Consider the following 20,803-nt stretch of genomic DNA (forward strand, 5'->3'; position numbering starts at 1 on the left):
AGTTTGAATAGCTTCAGTGAAGTAGTTGTTAAAGGTATTGGCTATTTGCAAAGGACTATCATGGGGAATAGAGTTTGGGGCTGGGGTCCTAGCCTGCCCTGGTTTGAGAAGTTTATTAATGCCTGACCAAAACTTTTGAGGGTTGTTAGAGTGTGATTGTTGAAGTTTGGAATAATAATTTTTTTTGTCTAACAAAATGTCTTTTTTGGTAGCGTTTCTTAATTGCTTAAAGTATAAGTGGTCAGCAGTGTTCTTTGAGGCTCTCCATTTGGCCCATACTTTGTTCCGTAGGAGCATTTTCTCTCTGGTTAGTTTTGTGAGCCAGGGGGCTATTTTAGTCCTTACACGGGAGGAGTGGATAGGTGCATGACTATTTAGGATTTGAAGGAATAAAGTATTAAAAAAAGAGACGGCTTCGTCCAGTTTGAGTTGCTTTAGAGGTGACCAATTAATGGCTTTTAGTTCATTTTGAAAGTTTTCTGCTTGGAAGAATTTTTTTGAACGAAAGGTGACCATGTTGTAATTATTAGAGCTGGGTTTCTTTTGTTTTATTATGAAGGTTAGTACATGATCACTAATGTCGTCTGGGAGAGTTCCAACTTTATAAGTATCTGGATGACTGTTTATAAGGATCCAATCAAGAATAGTTTCCTTTGTGCTAGGTTTATGGAATCTTGTGGGAGAGTTTATTATTTGAGAGAAGCCAAATAAGTTTATGTGGGTGTTTGGATTAGGTGAGTTACATGTGGTCCAATCTATGTTAAAATCACCAAGTACTATAGTTTCCTGAGGTAGGAGAGACATTAAGCTGCTAAGAATGTTTTCGAGAGTGGTAATATTATTACCTGGAGGGATGTAGGAGCAGATTATATAGATAGATTTAGCACTATTAATTTGAAGTTTGACAGTAAGGGTTTCAGCATTGGTATTTGGGGGTAATAACACATCAATGGGAGTAACAAGAAGTTCAGATTTATGCAAGATGGCTACACCTCCACCTTTTTTGGATGTACGGTCGGATCTTAGGATGTTGTATCCAGGTGGGGTTATTTCTAGGTCATGAGTAGTGGGTTTTAACCAGGTTTCAGTTAGGCAAAGGATATCAAATGCATGAGCTTGTAAAAGAGCATGCAGTTGGCTAATTTTGTTATTAATGCTACGGATATTGAGTTGAGCTATTCTGAGTGAGTTTCCTGATATTATAGAGGAGGAAGCATTGTTGAATGATTGTTTTGCTAGATCGTCATGTTGTACTATGGGACCAGGATTAGGATGAATGTTTCCACCTATTAGAAGGTTTAAAGAATGTGTCAATGCAGTTTTATGACTTTATAGTGCTTGGGTAGACTTATGTTGGGGAAGTAAGTAATGTGGGTATATCTGTGAAACCTAGGCAGTAGGTAGGCTGAAGTAAAGGTAATGTTGCTATGAGAGAGAGAGTCGGGGTGTGTAGTTGGTGTAGTTTGCTGTTGAGAGGATACTTTAAAGAACATAGAGTAGTGTTCATAGTAGGTAAGGGTATAACTTAAGTTAAGGAATATTAATGAAAAAGACATGAGTAGAGAATATTTGAGGCTAGGTGTATGTACATAGGCCATATTGTAGTAGTATGGTAGAAAGGTTAAGTAAGTTATAAGGCAGGTAAAGTGACAAATTATGTGGTGAAGTAAGATATATAGTAAGATAAGATAGAGGAGGTTTGGGGGAGAGTAGGTATAAAGTAGTAGTGTACAGATGATAGAAGAGGGGGATTAGGGGTGGAGTTGATATGTTCAAGTGTTAGGTGATAGGTTCAGAGGATAGTGGGTGTGGCCGGATAGGTATAAGTTTAACAGCACTGGGGGTGGGTGGGAATTGGGGGTAGGGTAGGGGAGCGGAGTGAGCCCGCAGGGCGAACGGAGCGGGTCACAGCAAGTGGAGAAGGAGACAATCAGTAAGCAGTAACAACCCAGAGAGAGAAGGTGGAGCAGGTAAGAAGGTTTCAGTAGAGCAGGTAAGAAGGAAGACTAAGGGTAATTAGGAGGGCAGAGTGAGGAAGTTACTAGTCTGCAGAGGGTAGGGGTTGAGAAGAGTGCAGAGAAGGAGCAGGAAGAGGTAGATTAGGAGAATAGCTAGGCAGTATGACAAGGGGAAGAGAAAAGAAGGAAAAAAGGAGCCGAAGCTAGTAGATTGAAAAGAGAGGGAGGGGTCTAGGCTAGGTTAGACTGCCACCTGGTGGTCACAGTTAGTATAGCATCAGGTGACTGAGTTCAGAAGTATAGCAAGTAGGGAAGGGTAAGCTAAATGGCAGGGAAGCAGTATATAGATGATAATGGTCCTAGGGAGGGGTCTGGCTGCTGGCTTTCCTGACTCAGGATCTAACAAACAGTTAATAGGGATCAAAAACGGGAACAAATTTGTTTACAACAAGGGGCAATGATAATACATACTTTGCCAAGTACTAATCAATCAGGTGAGAAGTACTGGGACAGCAAAAAAGGAAGGTCCAAGTTGGCAGGCTGGAGGTAGATGAGAGAATCCTTAGTAGTCAGGCAGGTCCCTTATTGCAGGGTAGTGGATAGAACGTTTGCCAAGTACTAATCAATCAGGTGAGAAGTACTGGGACAGCAAAAAAGGAAGGTCCAAGTTGGCAGGCTGGAGGTAGATGAGAGAATCCTTAGTAGTCAGGCAGGTCCCTTATTGCAGGGTAGTGGATAGAACGTTTGCCAAGTACTAATCAATCAGGTGAGAAGTACTGGGACAGCAAAAAGGAAGGTCCAAGTTGGCAGGCTGGAGGTAGATGAGAGAATCCTTAGTAGTCAGGCAGGTCCCTTATTGCAGGGTAGTGGATAGAACGTTTGCCAAGTACTAATCAATCAGGTGAGAAGTACTGGGACAGCAAAAAAGGAAGGTCCAAGTTGGCAGGCTGGAGGTAGATGAGAGAATCCTTAGTAGTCAGGCAGGTCCCTTATTGCAGGGTAGTGGATAGAACGTTTGCCGAGTACTAATCAATCAGGTGAGAAGTACTGGGACAGCAAAAAAGGAAGGTCCAAGTTGGCAGGCTGGAGATAGATGAGAGAATCCTTAGTAGTCAGGCAGGTCCCTTATTGCAGGGTAGTGGATAGAACGAGCTAAGAGAGCGATACCGGGTCAGGATGGCAGGTGAAGCAGAAACCAACTCTATCAGCAAGTCACAGACAAAAATGTAGGTTTACTTTACTTACCCAGCAGGGAATAACCAGCAGTAATTTAGTTTATGTAGGCTTGAAATTCTTTTAGAAAAGACTAAGGCCCAGAAATTCAATGTATATTTAAGTATCACTTGAGACAATGTAACCAATGAATGAATGTGAAATGTGCAGCCTAAATATTTTAAATGTTTACCTCTCACATAGAACAAAAAAGACCAGACCAAGCATATTTCTTTAAACAGAAAACAAAATGGAGCAGGTAAAGTAGAAAGCAACTCTATCAGGAAATCACAGTCCAAAAAAAAACAGGTCTACTTTCTTTACCCAGCAGGGAATGACCAGCAGTGATTTAGTTTATGCAGGCTTGAAATCCTTTTAGAAAAGACAAAGGCCCAGAAATTCACTGTGTATTTGAGTATCACTGAGGAGATAATTTAACCATTGGAAAAAAAAAACATACAAAATGTGCAGCCTAGATAATTTAAGTGTCTACCCCTCATATAGAACAAAAACACTAGGCCAAGCAAATTTCTTAAAACAGAAAAGAAAATGGAGCAGGTAAACCAGAAAGCAACTCTATCAACAAGTCACAGATAAAAAAATATATAGGTTTACTTTCCTCACACAGCAGGGAATCACCAGCAGTGCTTTAGTTTATTCAGGCTTGAAATGTTTTTAGAAAACACAAAGGCCCAGAAATTCACTGTGTATTTAAGTATCACTCAAGCAACCAATGAAAAAATATGTGAAACATGCAGCCTAAATAATTTGTGTTGATCTCTCTCATAGAACAAAAACACCAAGCCAAGCAGGATTCTTAAAACAGAAAAATTGGAGCAGGCAAAGAAGAAAACAACTCTATCAGCAAGTCACAGAAAGAAACAAATATAGGATTACTTTCCTTCCCTGGCAGGGACTCATTAGCAGTACTTTAGTTTATGCAGGCTTGAAATTTTTTTAGAAAAGAGAAAGGCTCAGAAATTCACATAAAAGTAAACATTTGGGTCTATATAGTGACTTTCTCATAGTCAACTTATTTCTGATTCAGACATCTCCATAATGATGATCTGTTAATTTCAGTTGCTAGCGTATCCAATATATGTTCTGTTTTTAGTTCAGTTGAAATGCTTCCAGAGTTTTCTACAAGTGGAATTTACTTGGACATTTCATGCTGACTCCTTAAAATCAGTATTCCCACATAACAATATGTATCACTTTCTACATGCACACAAACTTCTGCCCAAAATATGACATTCTTTTATAGAGCACCTGTCCTCTGACTGTGAACCAAGGACAAAGGCCATGCTTGTGTTAGTAATAGCTGAGACTTTGGAGAATGATGAGCATGTAGCTACATGGATAAGATCATCAAAATATCAGGTTTTGAGCACTGCAGTGATGAGGAAATATTAATACAGTGTTCCAACACAGATGGGAAGCATCTTTAACAAAGATGCTGGCTCCATGACCACAGTGACGGAGCCCTGACTAAAACTTAAATGAGAGGAGTTTGATAAGTGGCCTAGGCATCTGAGAAGTCACTTAGGGAAGTGGAGTGAACAACTAATGTCAGATAATCCATTCTGGGAAAGGGAGGAGGTTCAGTATCTTATGTGGCTGATATACAGTAAGGACTGGCATTGAAAGCAGAGATTAAGGTCGAAGACAGATATTTCGGCTTGACAAGTTGTATGTAGCACTGTAGGTTGATTTGGTATAAAGATAATATAGTGCCAGAAGTGTATATCTGTAGTGCACCAACTGAGAACCATAGGGTGGAAGTTATGCATATACAAAATCTATTGTATCCTACTAGATGACAGCTTCAGTCCATATAGCTCACGTCCATCTTCCAGTATCCTTCAATGCCAGAGTTGGGGGAAGTAAAACATTTCATCTATGATGCTGAAATATGTATGCACATGGTCCATGTAGTCCAGCAGATCTTTGTTCATTTTAAATTGTTTGACATACCACATAGCCAGCTAACTGTGCTTTTGAATTATGAGTTTTTTTCAGGCATTAGCAGGGGAACTTTTCAAATTAGGCAGTAGATGTTTAAGAAACCTGTTACTACTGTAACTTGACTGGCACAGAAGAACTGAATGAACCTTATTGCTTAAGTGTGCTGTCATTGGCTTCCAGGGAAGCAAGACGAAAAAACAGACTGTGACTCCAGAGACCACCAAGCAGAATGTTTTTGTATATATTTGCCTCATGGGAAGTAAGTAAAAAGAGAACAAATGCTAGAGAAACCACCCCGTGCATGCATTACCCAGATGCTACATGCACATTTAAGAAGGAAGCAGACATAGTGTCCTATTTTAATATTAAAGCCTCATCTCTATATGCCATGGCCACTCCACACATTTAAATTAATGTCCAGCCCATTCTTCTGCTTTATTTCAACATTGCACATATGTGGCATAATGTGCCTCTTTAGTGAATGAGGTATACCCTGGAGCTCTTTATTGTTTTGAGGTTCACTTGTTTAAGTAGGCTACATGTTAATCTTGGGGTAGTGCACTTTCAGCTGATTTGAAAATGGAAGGCTTATTTATTAATGCTTTGGTTTAAAATAGATGTGCATCTCTTTGCCCTGCAATTGATCAGTTATGTATATATCACATCTCTCTTCTGTCTCCTATCAGTACACTTTACAATAAACAGCATTTCAGAGTGGTGTACTCTGTTTTTAATGTCATGAAATTGCCATACTGGCACTGTATGCTGCACAAAACTCTGAAGAAGTGTGTTCCTCACTTATCTTTGGTATCAACAGAAGTGTAAAATCCCCATCAATAATTCAGTTTCACATACTATGTGCTTACCAAAAAATGGCATATCATCTATGTGTTTTATCATAGGGTTAAGGATTATAGACTCAGGAACAAGTGACTTTCTATGATAACTGTTGTGGTTATATGAATCTTGAGAAAGCTGAATTACTCTTGTCTGATGAACAATACAGTAACTTCAGGCAGGTTCAGCCCACCCTCTTTTATCCCTATTAGAGATGAGACACAGCAGCAGTGCTTGTCCTAACACATATAGCAAGCTACAACTTGCAGTATGAATATTATTGTAGATATGGCTCAGAAAATGTATGTCTGCTCAGCTATAAAAAGTAAACAAAATCTGGATGAGAAGACAGAGGCATGACTTTTTGTGTTCTACTGGCATTTCTGTCCTATACCCTGAATTGACACTCCTGAGAAAGCTGGGGTAATTCTAACTTTTTTGTCCTGGGTTCTATAGTCCAAAAAGAGATTTTACTAGTATATAAGGATTGTTGGGTCTACTTAACCTTCCTGATCTGTTATGTATTCATATAACCTGCCTAGAAATGAGTTAATAATAGATAATAGATTGTTTCTCATGGCCATTTGTACAAAAACAACTTGCATCTGCCCCACACATTCTAGAACTCCTTCATTGTTTTTCACTCTGTGACTTTATTAGGAGGTCTGATGTCCAGTCAATATCTCACTAACTGCCACCAATATGTGATGTCCAATTAATATCCCACTGAACTGCTACCAATATGTGACATCCCCTACTGTCCTGGGTCAGTAACTAAGGAACTTCAATCTTCACTATTGACTCCAATGTGAGACCATCACTTAAACAGGAGTAATTCTTCACAATGTCTCCTAAGAGCACACCAGGAACATGCTCTGTAACCTGGGGGGACTGTATACTTCTGTCAACCTCTCATGTAACCCTTATTACACACTTCAGAGCAATGTGTCCCAGTTTAAGACCTCTGATACTCTCACACTTAAATAAATTGAAACTCACACACCCAAACACTTCTGGGAAAAGCCTGAAACAGATTTCTAGTTGTGTCCTTTCCCACACATAATATGGTAAAATGTTGCAAAGAATCAGAGCATCTACATGGCCTTTCAAAGGGCTGTCCAATTATTAAAATTAGATATCAAAACAAATGGTAGCATATGACTTAAAGCAGCCAAGAGCACACCAGGAACATGCTCTGTAACCTGGGGGGACTGTATACTTCTGTCAACCTCTCATGTAACCCTTATTACACACTTCAGAGCAATGTGTCCCAGTTTAAGACCTCTGATACTCTCACACTTAAATAAATTGAAACTCACACACCCAAACACTTCTGGGAAAAGCCTGAAACAGATTTCTAGTTGTGTCCTTTCCCACACATAATATGGTAAAATGTTGCAAAGAATCAGAGCATCTACATGGCCTTTCAAAGGGCTGTCCAATTATTAAAATTAGATATCAAAACAAATGGTAGCATATGACTTAAAGCAGCCAGGTTTTTGGAGTGGCCCAGGAATTATCAAAGCAGGTTTAAGCAGTCTCAAATTACCAAATAATACACTAATTGACTAGCCACAATATAAGATAATAGAAAGATTTAATAATGAGCAAAATGATTAAAAGTGTAAAATAGTAATTTCAATTAAACAAACAGAATTCAATCACCAGGAAAATTAAATTAATACTGAAAGATATAAATCCAGCATTTAGAAAAACTCCGACTAATTAGCTGTAATTTCCTGTCTAACTGAAGAACACTGTCCCTGATCTAAACTAAGTATTACAATAGAGCAAAGGCAGGCTTACAGGTCCTGGTGAGTCTTTTGGGTATCCAATGCTTAGTACAACTGTGGACACAACGGAACTCAACTGCTTAAACTGTCTTCAACAGGCTCTTTTATAAACTAGGTTAACTGCCTTAACTGTTGCAGTTCTTATTTTCATTTCACTCTCTGAAAATCAACAAACAGCTGTTTATTAAAGTTATTTCCTGTCTTTCAGTCTCTGACAGTAAATACAGAGCATCTGAATACATTCTGATGACATCATCTGTAAATCAGCTGGCTCTGAGACAGTTTGCATTTAGAATCTCCTGCACAAACATGTGCAGTTAGAAATGTAAAAAAACACTGTTCAACTCTTTAAACATCCTGTACAGCATATTAATCAACATGTAAGAACTTATTTACAATATCATAGCTAGTCATGCTGCCATATAATACACAGGTTAATCTGAAATTATGTAGAAAACTTCAGCCAGACATGCTAGCACAGGAGGGTTATTTTATTTGCACAGCACCACCTCTGCAAAAAAAGTAATTTCTCATACCTTACCTGAGCGGTCTACCATTTTCTACAATATTTCCATTTAAAATGGACTTATTTTATGAGGATGTAATTTTATAAAAGTTTATTTTCTGTTTATTGTCTATGCTTTCTATGTTCTAGACTAAAAAGGACTTCTTTCTGTAGTAAGTGTTCACTGACCTATTCTGTCTATATCCACAGAGTGCCAGCAGTCTGATCTACAACCCTTGCCATTGTATTTGTTTCTTCTAGTCTACAAGGATTACCCTGCAGTGTATCTGGTCCCAGTTATTCAAAGATTGACATTTAAAAAAATGTTCTGCCCTTCAAACCCACTAGAAATCAATGTCCTCAGACTTTTCTATCCTACTTATGGAAAAAGCATTCAGGGTAGCCTATCTTTCTGTTTTGCACTTCTGCTGTTATCATTCAATGGAATGCTGTAAGCATACAAACTGAATTGCTATACTCTAGAAATGGGTCTGAGTCTGGCACAACTCACTTTCATTACTAAGCAGAATACCTTAAATGTACCTACTTCCAAGGCTTGCCATTAATGAAAATAGATGCATCTGCCTATTTGACCATATTTGCTTTACAGATAATAAATATTTAGCTCTTCCAGTCCCATGGAGAGCACACTCACACATCTTCAGTCCCCCACCTTAGCTACTAGTCGAGTGTGTAACTTCAGAAATTCAGTCCTATAACCATGTTATCCAAAGAAAGGGAACCTACTTCACAAACTGACTTGATAAATATGTCCTGAGCTACACTTAGCATTCCACTTTCTATTTATGGTATATAGCATGGCTTCTATGTTCTAAAATGTCAGATGTTGGAAAAAAATGAGATAAAAGGAAACAAAATTAATAACAAAAGTAATGATATCCTAAACTAGAGATGCCTCCACCAACATCTCTTCTGTAGCTCTGTTCAGGCACCTTGCAGCCAGTACAGAGATGGTGGATCTCCAGCATTGCATTTAGCACCTTCTTTTACCCTCTGCCATAATACTGTGCTACCACCACATAGGTACTGCAGTATCTTTCTCCTGTGAAGAACTGCAGCCAGACAGCCATCCCTCAGCAGCCTCACTGTAGCCATGATTGGGAAGGGATGATAATCAATCAAAAGTGGAATTGATTCTAGAGGTTTTAGTGTGAGAAAACTAAGCCTGATTGGTTGTAATTTTTGAGACAGTAGTTTGGACAGCAAGTGAGAATGTGAGGTTAAAATTAAAATGACATTGAGTAAGAAAGTACCCAGTGTTTAAACCAGAAATTCTAGACAGACACAGCTGTGATGATCAGCGGGAAAACCTGAACTCCTTTTTGTTTGCTCCCATACTTACCTCTCTAGCCTGCTGTTAATGGGGTTTAGGATCATTGTATCCTAAATATATAGGTGCTGGAACCATAGGGCGAGGGGAAGGGAGCGCCACCCCACTTTTACAACTGGAAGACCAGTAATGCACGCACGCTAACGTGACGTGAATTTAAAAGTGTGTGGTTCCTAATCATATCATTGCTGCCAGACTCATCACCGCTTAAGGCTGTTGGACACAACACTCACAGTAAGTCACAGCTGATGTGGTCTCTCTGGGAAAAGTTGAAGTGAGGATGGCTTTGTTTTATGTTGTTTGCTGGGTATAGGGTTACAGGACCGGTGTCTTCTAAATGAAACAGGGTGTGCTTGAAAGAGGGTTGTGGGCATCACTGGTTTTTGATGACCCACACCCTTTGTTATGTTATAAACTACCTGTCTTTTTTTTCTTTTTTTTTTTTGTTGTGTGTAGTTCCTGTTGCAGCTACGTTTAGCAGGTTCTGCAGATACTTGGCTTTTTTTTGTGGAGTTTTGTGGTTACATTAAGTCTGCCCTTACTAACACAAGCTATAATTTTAAACATTGGTATGCATTATCTTGTCACAATTGTGAATTTGAGATTGACTTTTGTCTTGTTGCTAGCAATTTTGTATACACCATATATGTATGCATGAGCCAAATCAAAGGCTTATTTTTTGAAAAAAAGTAGTTGTGTTTTATTATTTTTACAGTAGGTGCTGCGGAATCTTTTCATGGAGTTTTTAAGTACTGTATAGCTTGTGAGAGGGGTGCAAGGTTACAGTATGAGCCTTTTTCCTGTCATGAAGTAATACCTATTGTTTATCCATTTTCTGGCAGCTCCAATAGGTCTAGGAGTTGTCAGCCCTGCTGCCCAAGAATTCTGGTACAAGAAGATTAGGAAGTATTACAGCTGTTCTTTGACATATACTTTTATGTTGTCTAGAATTCATTTTTGTTAGGAGGAATGTGCAAGCTTTTAGTTTGTGACAGCAGCATAGCAGTGTACTTGGTACATTTCTTCATATTCTAAACAGTGTACTCTTCTTTCCAAATGTTGACCCTACACACTGAACAAACTCTGCATCATTTTCCTGTTTGTAAGTAAGCTGTATAAACCTCTGAACAGTAAGGTGCTGTACTGTGTCTAAAACAGTGATTTCTGTAGATCATCTTAATAAGCCCAGTGATGTGGGTTGTTTAATTTAAATATACATATGTTTGTGCATGCGCACACACCATAGATGTGTGTGCGTGATTCAGGGAGTTCAGTCCATTGGCTCATACTTTGGTCTGTTTATTTTAAAATTTGTTGTTTTGTGGCAAATCAGTGATAACTAAATTCACTAAATAATGATAGCCTTTTAAGTTTCAGTCTTCCTATCTTTTTTGGTAACACAAAACACTATTTCTGCAACTTTCTAAGATTATACAAGCAATATTTAAAATGTGTCCCTGGTTTTGGGCCTTTGACTCCCCCCTCTTCTGCTGTGAAATTGAGAGATTTAGTTGTGTCAAGTGGATGGTGCAGTGGTAGTGTTGTTGCCTTACAGCAAGAGGTTCTCTGGTTTCATTCGTGGCTGGGGTGCCTTCTGTGTGGAGTCTGTATGTCCTCCCTGTGTTTGTGTGGGTTTCCTCTGGATACGCTGGTTTCCTCCCATGTTACAAAGACATGCATCTGGAGCATTTCTTCCTGGGCCTCTACTGAAAATTGGCTTTGTTCCAAGTCAGACTTTCCTGGTAAACAAATGTTAAATACATTTTTCAAGGAGCTGAGAGCTTCAGGGGAAGAGAAGTTTAGTGCTGCTTATTCCAAATCTGTTTGCATTGTTAGTAGCACAACAGATAGTAGCCTTACTGTTGATGTAGCAGGCTGTGGGTTCTACTCCCATAGTATGCAGATGGATCGCTGATGCTGTACTGTGTTGTACTTTAAAGGGGGTGGATGCTGCAGTCCTGTGAATGTCCTCCTTTAGAGGAGTTACCTAGTAACTATGAACCTGTCATCAGTTTGCCATCCATTCCCTATTGCAATATTACTTACTAGCTTACCATTTTTTAATATAACATAGCCAGTTTATTCTTCAAGGACAACAATCACTTTATTTGTAGATGAAACAATGAAATATAAATGTGTTTCCTAGCAGCAACCTCTTTATTAGTTAGAGATACCTTTAATGTGGAATTATTTAGATGACTCACTTCTGTGGAGATTTTGTATATGTACTTTTATTGGTGCATTGTAATGACAGAGGTTTGAGTGGCCTTTTATGGTTGAAACTTTCTGAAATGGGTAGTTTTGTCATTATTGGTTCATACATTTTTGGTTCATTGCTTACTAGAAGACTGTGCAAAACTGCAAATTTAAAACACATTCTAACAACTGCCTCCCATACCACATCCATACCCAATCAGCTTACCCAACCCCACCAATACTCAATCTGCCTCTTCCATACCATCACATACAATTAATTCTTCTACCTTCTCACCACTAAATACTACCTCTGATACATATCTCACCCCTATTACCTTTACAGTCTAAGTCTACCTTCAACTACATATCCAAAATACCACACCATGTCTACCAAACGTACCACATTTCTAGCTCTAATATTAGGTTTTATGACCTTGTCCTTCATAGCCCACCTCACTAGACCTCTCTATGCTAATCACTCTCTCCCATCCCATTCTACTTCCTCAGCTGTTATACAACACACGTACTCACTGATCTACATTTCCCCCAGTCTCAACTCCATGAACAATACTTTCCTCTCCCCCTATAAACTTTTACCTAACCATAGAAACACCACACCCTTCTATACCAGCTTTACCTCAATAAAATTTAATACCCACAAACTTAATACCAAGCAACTTAATTACCTCCAATCCCATATTTGTCAACTTATCTCTTTCCTTCTCTCTAGAGACATACACCTAAACCCTGGCCCACCCCCCAAACAACCAAACCTCTCCATCTGACCCACCTCACTCACCCAGTAAGTCACTCCATTTCATAGCTGTAAATGCCCAGATCATTTGCAATAAAATCCCCAACCTCCATGCCTGGCTTATGCAACCAGATATTCTCTCCATCTCTGAAACTTGGCTGAAACCCCATATAAAAGACTTAGAATTAATACCACCCAACTACTGTATTATTAGAAATGAGAGAACACACAAAAAAGGGGGAGGTGTTGCTCTCCTCTACACCTCATCCCTCCTAGTTACCCCCTATTCCAAACCTTTTCCCAAATTTGGTAATGCTGATTTACTCCCAGTCCTTCTGTAGATAAATAAGCACAAATCTATCTGTATTGTCACCCTTTATTCCCCCCAGGAGACAATGTCTCAGTCCTTGAAAACATTCTCTCCTGGTTCTCTTCCAACATTACCAACAAAACTATAATCTTGGGTGATTTCAACATTAAATGGGCCACAGTTCAATCACCAACCAACTCTCTAAATATAAATCTTTACAACTTCACTCAACTGATTCCCTCAACAGCCAGACCATCCAAACACTTCCAAGTATCCTAGACTGGATTCTAGTTTCACATCCCCACTACATAAGTAATAGTGGTGCATTTCCTGACCCACTAGGTGACCACCTTCCCACTTTTGCTCATCGCACCCCCCTCCCCCACAGCTAATCCATACCTATACCTCTACTCGGTACCTAAAGAATTTTAGCTACAATGAATTCTCAAAAGCACCTACAAAGCACAAACTGGTACCCACTAAAAACACTACCCCTAGACAATGCTGTTACCTACTGTAATACAACTTTCTTAAATTTGCTTGACTCCTTTGCACTCTGGAAAACAAAACGCACAAAAAGCAATCCCGTCCCATGGCTAACTAAGAACACCCTACTCTGCATGAAGCTCCGTGATAAAGCTAGGAAACACTACCATAAAACCAAGACCACATCTACCCTTAATGAATACAAAGCACTCCATAACAAAGTAAAGACACTTATGACCTCATATTGCAAAACCTATTTTTCCACACTCCAAAACCAATCATAACTCTAATCCTAAAATATTTTGGGATGGAATCTCCCCTCTCCTCAACCAAGGTAAAAAAGAGAACTCCTTCCCTGACCCAAATGCCTCTCATTTGAAACTAGCTTCCCCATTTAACTCTTTCTTTATAGACTCCATAGCCAAACTAACATCATCCTTCTCTAATAACCCAGCTTCCCCACATCAACCCTCACACATCCCTTTCACCGCTGTCAACTCCAGCTCCCAACCTCCTCCATTTTCCATTATCCCCATTCCTGTCTCTACAATAAAAAAAATACTTCTAAAACTGAAAACTTGTTCTAATGCACCAGACAACTTACCCCCCTACTTCCTAAAAATAAAAGCAGAAGTCATTGCCCTCCCAAACTGCATACTAATAAATCGATCAGTTTCTGAATGTCATGTCCCCAACTCTGGAAAAAAGCCTTCATTATCCCACTTCATAAAGGGGGCAACAATACTAATATCTCTAACTTTTGACCTATTGCTATCCTATCCCCTATTTCTAAACTTCTCGAAAAATGTATTTGCCTGCAACTTCTTCCTTATCTCTCAAGAAATAACCTTCTTACTTGTACCCAGCACAGTTTCCAACCCAGCCACAGCACCACCACCACTCTACTCTCCTTCCTTGAAACTGTTAACAAGGCCCAACACTCTGGTCACATTGTGTCCACCCTGCTCTTAGAACTTTCTAAGGCCTTTGACACCATCTCTCACAACCTGCTCCTTACTAAACTCTCCAAATTAAATCTTTCCCACTCAACTATCAACTGGTAACTACCTAACTAAAAGACAACAAGCAGTCAAGTGGAATAAAACCATTTCACGTTTCCTTACTACTCCCACAGGTGTGCCCCAAGGTTCTATTCTAGGACCCCTCCTATTCAATATTTTCATAAATGACTTCTATCTTGCTATCCCTAATGCTAAACTTATTCAATACACTGACAACTCTACAATTATCTGCTCTGCCACATCAGTCTATTCATTAGCAAAATTAACTCAGGATGCCTTCTCTTCTACTGAACAATGGATGCTTGACAATCACCTGGCACTGAATGCATCCAAGACCAAATTAATGATATTCACCCCTTCTAAAACCACCATCCTAGATAAAGACTCTTTCTCTATCACCAGCCAAAATAACACCCTTCTTGAAATGCTCCCCACTGCAAAACTATTAGGATTCCTCATTGATGACCACCTAAAGTTTGAGAACCATCCACATGTAAACATCAAATGAACACACAAGAAACTTGGCATGCTCTACCGCCACTACCACTTCACCTCTCCTGCCACCAGGACCACTCTTGCTACTACTTACATCATCCATTCTCTCTTACATAGAGCCTCTGTCCTTACTAATCTTCAATCCTCCCTCAAGACAAAACTCTCCCCCTGCTACTACAAAATTTCTAAATTTGCTACAGGCCACATATCCTCTACTCACCACTGTAAATACCTATATCAACTGAACTGGCTTGAGCTAGCCACTTACCTCATCTATACTCAACTGATCCATGCACACAAACTTATTTTAGCCCCTCTCTTACCTCTACCTTCCAAATGCATCAACCAAATAGATGTCTAAGATCCACCTTTCAAAATCTTATTGACCTACATAAACCTGTCCGTCCACCAGGCAATCATCTTCTATCCTTCTCCTTAGCACGCCACTGGAACTCACTTCCACCCAGGGTTGCCAGACGTCCCTATTTGGGTGGGACTGTCCCGAGATCAGCAGCCTGATCCTGATTCCCGCACTGCTGGTTTAAATCCTGGGCAGCCTCCGCTTTGTTTTTTTTTTTTTTTGATTGGCCCGTATACCGGCATATGGGCCAATCAAAAATCGTTAAACACAGAGCTTCTTGTGTTTAATGTGGAAGTTCCGCAATAAACACAAGAAGCTCCATGTTTTCGTGATTTTTGATTGGCCTGTATGCCAGTATATGGGCCAATCAAAAATCGTTAAAGGTATACGGGCCAATCAAAAATCGCTAAACACAGAGCTTCTAGTGTTTAATGCGGAAGTTCCACATTAAACACAAGAAGCTCCGTGTTGAGCGATTATTGATTGGCCCATATGCCGGTATATGGGCCAATCAAAATATCACAAAACAGAGCTACTTCTGTTTAATGCGGAACTGCGATGTTCTGCATTAAACAACAGTAGCTCCGTGTTTAGCGAGTTTTGATTGGCCCGTATACCGGTATACGGGCCAATCAAATCATCACAAAACAAAGTTATTTCTGTTTAATGCAGAACTGCAATGTTTTGCATTAAACAGAAGTAGCTCTGTGTTTAGCGATTTTTGATTGGCCCGTATACCGGTATACGGGCCAATCAAAACATCGCAAAACAGAGCTACTTCTGTTTAATGCGGAACTGCGATGTTCCGCATTAAACAGAAGTAGCTCTGTGTTTATTGATTTTTGATTCGCCCGGGCCAATCAAATAAAAAATAAACACAGAGCTACTTCTGTTTAATGTGGAACTGTGATGTTCCGCATTAAAGATGTGGAAGACTTTTTTTTAGTCTTCACTTACAGTGAAAGATTTTTTTTTTTTTTTTTAGTCTTGACTTTGTCCCTATCTGGCCAGTTGGAAATCTGGCAATCCTGCTTCCACCACACATCTGTACCACTAGCAAACTCTCTGCTCTCAAAACTTTACTATACTCCCATCTAAACTCACATTGGGAATGCTCCTGCTCCCATCCTACATAGCTTTCCCAACCAGAGTTACACTCCACAAGCTAATAGATCTGCTAAAGAGCCACCTACTGTCTCATAACTCCTAACAATAACTGTTGGAGCAATCATATTTTATAAGAAATGTAATTTGTATTGTTATTACAACCTGTTACTCTGTAACTTCTTGCATTTCTATGTATATTATATTTGCCTTATTGCTATGTGTATTTTGTACTTCTCTGGAGCTTTTCTCCCCAGGACTGCATTGAAAATGGGCTCCTCGTGGCCCAATGGACCATCCTAGCAAACAAACTGAAAATAAATAAATAAAATGTGTTTGAAATCAGCCTGGAGGAAAGTGTGAAAGGCTCAAAATCATGGGCAAATTTTAAGCTTTACACCTGTTACCAAAGCAATGGATGAAGGTAAAACAATTAACGCCACATTACCTTGACCTGGCTGAGCCTTTTGACACATCCCCCTACTCAGGTGTAATACAAAAGATGAATAATGTAGGAGAAAACACTTGCATCACTAGCTGGGTTGCCAACTTGCTCACAGGATGCAGGAGATCAACATAGGGGAAGAGACAAGTCACCAATGGAGTCCTCCAGGATTCGTTGCTGTGACTTTTTCTGTTTGGCATATACATCTCAAAAGTAAAAGGAAATACCAAAGGGCTTTGGCCGGCTGAGTTTGGGATGGCTGCAAGCTAGGAACAGTTATTAAATCCCCAAATGACTTAACCATCATGCAGGAAGGTTTGTCCCAAATAATAACTAGTGTCAAAATCATGACAATGCCCTCTGAGAACTGACCCAATTGTTTGGCATTTGGGAACTTGTGTGTACAGTGACCTAACTTTTGACCAACATGTTCCCAGAGTTATAAGAAAGCATTTCTATATTGCACAGCTTATAAACAAATTGATTGTGACTAGATCTAGAGATATTGTTGTCCCCCTTTACAAAGCTCTCATTAGGTCAGTCATTTTGTATAATGCCCACTTTGGCATGTATCTGTCCAGCCACATGCAACAATTGGAATGCCTTCACAAATACCTTACTAAACGGATACAAGTCCTAAGCAGTAGGTCTTGCATGGACCACCTCAAAGATTTATTACTATACTCAATACCCTACAGAGGGCTTAGAGGTGACATGTCTGGCATACAGGGCATCCTCTGACCTAATACAGAATGACCTACTGAATATCCGCAAGTCAAATGGCATCAGAAATACTCAGTCCAGTTATCTAAACAAAGTTGTGGAGAGATGGATATATATATGTATCTCAGAGGCTACCACTGTTCCCAGAACAGACTACCCAAAAAATAAAACAAAGCTCATCCTTCCATATTCAAATGCAACTTGGATCTAAGGATGGGTAATAGAAAATGTACTCCAGGATTACCCTTCATGCCACTAATGGATAGAGGCACTTCCTAAATGCTGCATCCCTTACATGGGTCCCCTCAAATTATCTATGGTATGATCACAGTTATTCTCACTAGGGCTAATATACAGTTATCAGCCATGGGATAGTTAAGACCAATCAGAAAATGTTAATTCAAGCACCAAACAAGAACTGGCTAAGCTTAAAATGTTCTCCAAGTGACCCTATGTTGTGGTAGTAAATAGTTATAAAAAATTGCCCTTTTTAGATCACTGCACCCCCCCCCCCCCCCATCTTCAACAGCTTCTGGCACCTATGCCTAAATATGTATGTATGTATCCTTATGAGCTGGGACTTTGAAATAGTATTTCACTTGGAAAATATTCCAAGGAATTAGAACATTGTTCCAGGTAGTCCTAACCAGCTTAACCCTTATATTACGTTATTTTAACAGTGATCTTCATTTTGTAATGTTCTTTAGGAACTGTAAGCAATCATTTTCTTGGAATTAAAAACAGATAACCAGAATTCACCACTTCCTCTCCACCAAGAACGTCGAATATATAAATGAACAGATCTCCGCTGGCTATACCATAAAGGGCTACCCTCTGAAAAAATCCAAACCAAACTCCGAAATGGCAAACAAACAGCAGTAAAGTTGTACAATTCACGATTCCACTGAAATATTGTCCCAACACACTGGTTGAACGATAAAAGTATATTTAATAAACACTCAAAAATGACACAATTACATAAACGGCATAAAAGAAACTGGGATTGAGCGCGCTTTCATCTAAACCTTATAGACTTCATCAGAATCCATTCCATCCGATTCTGATGAAGTCTATAAGGTTTAGATGAAAGCGCACTCAATCCCAGTTTCTTTTATGCCATTTATGTAATTGTGTCATTTTTGAGTGTTTATTAAATATACTTTTATCGTTCAACCAGTGTGTTGGGACAATATTTCAGTGGAATCGTGGAATTGTACAACTTCACTGCTGTTTGTTTGCCATTTCGGAGTTTGGTTTGGATTTTTTCGGAGGGTAGCCCTTTATGGTATAGCCAGCGGAGATCTGTTCATTTATATAATTAAAAACAGATGTTCATTTTGATTAGTGAATGGCATTGTTAGATAACCTGTTTTAAGATGCTTTGTTTCTAAGCCAGTCAGCAGAGATGCTTGGAGGGTCATATCATTTCAATTTTTTTGTCTTTTATGTCTTGTTTCAATGTTTTTTCTATATTATTCTATTATGATGCTTAAATGATATTTTATGATAATATTTTCTGTCACAGTTTATATTCAAGTACACTAATTCATACTATTTTCTGTTACTTCATTTTAGACCCTTGGGGATACAAATGTGTAAACTGTAAGTATTAAATGATACTTTGTCTTTTAAAGATGTTTCTTTTTTACACGTGTCAGTGGGGTTTTGGAAACTAGATTCACAATTGTGACTTTAATAATTGGATGACATCTCAACTTCTAAGAAATCAGGTTTATCAAAACCAAAGTATTAGGATTTAATTAACTGTACAGTACAAATGACTTTGGCGCAGTTTTATACTAAATGACAGAGTCCATTGTTAGTATCTCTCTCTCTTTTTCTATCACACTCTATCTCAGTAGATTCCACTGCATGGAACACTTTCTAATTTCTTCTCCAAGGACTTTCTTCAGCGAGATTAATTTTCTCTCCCAAAGCTGCTGTGCTAGACTAACACTTCTCTTCCACAAAAGACAAATGGTCTCTGATAGGATTTTTCTCAGCCCTCTTTTCATATTATATACATCCACCCATTACAGAAATATAATATTAGTAATCCAGCCAGCTATATGGTCTTAAAAGTACAGGTATCCTTAATAAAACAGTTGCTATTTTAAATAAATATTATTGTGCTTAGAATTAATTCTTTATATCACTGTTTTAAACACTACTTATACCACTGTTTATACAAAAAGACATTGTTTACACTGTGATTTACAAATATTTGCATCACCTTGTACACTTCTCCTTGGTGAGAACTGTGATGCCCATGCCCTGGCCCAGCAATCAAGGAGCCTCAATCTTCAGCACTAACCAGTGAGGGGCATCCGCATTGGGAAGGATAACAAATACACACACAGTAAAGTACAATTTCCCTTAACAGCACACAGAGATCACAGTCAGTCTGGGGGTGGTTTTTCCCTTTCTCACTAGATTCCCAATAAGACTCCCCACTGGCACAGCTATGGGATCCAGATCTCAGCCTAGTGGTCAAGCTAAAACCTTCAGCACCCTCTCTGTCCAACCAGTGCTTCGTGTCCCTGCCCAAGTAGCTGACACACACACACACACACACACACACACACACACACACACACACATACATACACACACACACACACACACACACACACACACACACACACACACACACACACACACATTGAGATATGAGTTATATACAAACACACAGACACTGCTGGGGAAGGCTGGCACACGTTCTCCAGCTATGCCCCTTCTGCCCAGACTATATGGTAGTACCACTTGCCACCAACCACTAATATCAGCTACTAATAAGGCCCTTATCAAAGGGTGTCCAGTTATTACTGTGCAATATTATTATCCAACGGGTAAGTGTGACTGAACAGCAAGACTATTGGAGTGGCTTTGTACAGTATCACTATATACATGCAATGTACTCTAGAGCTTAAATTATCTCTACACAAAACAGCCACAGTTGAAAGGTTTACAAATATTTAATAATAAATAATAAAAACACAAGACAATACTTCTTACTACACAGTGCTAGAGTCAAGAGTTCAGAGATCACAGGAAAATGGTTAAAATAATATAGTAGAATAGTTCTGACATCAATACAGAAAAACAACTAGTCTAATCTTCCTATTTCCTAGCTATATCTAAGAGCAAACACAGTTCCAAAATAAACTTACATATAGAGCAAGACAGTGCTGGTTATGTTGGATGTTCTGAAGACAAATGCAAAATACCCCGAGTCTCTCTCTCTCTCTCTGTCCTTAAATTGATAACACAGTATTACTGAGTCATT

General features: G+C 39.1%; 1 long non-coding RNA gene across 1 annotated transcript in view; it reads left to right on the plus strand.

Annotated features, from left to right (window-relative positions):
* Positions 1-20,803, plus strand: part of LOC122791063 — a 123,481-nt gene that overhangs the window by 55,991 nt on the left and 46,687 nt on the right. The window contains exon 5 of the long non-coding RNA XR_006363067.1: positions 19,093-19,119. This is a non-coding gene — a long non-coding RNA (uncharacterized LOC122791063). The remainder of the gene's footprint in view (positions 1-19,092; positions 19,120-20,803) is intronic.

This window comes from Protopterus annectens, chromosome 16.part0 (genome assembly GCF_019279795.1).
Source record: "Protopterus annectens isolate FY-2018-M chromosome 16.part0, PAN1.0, whole genome shotgun sequence".
Lineage (NCBI taxonomy): Eukaryota > Metazoa > Chordata > Ceratodontiformes > Protopteridae > Protopterus > Protopterus annectens.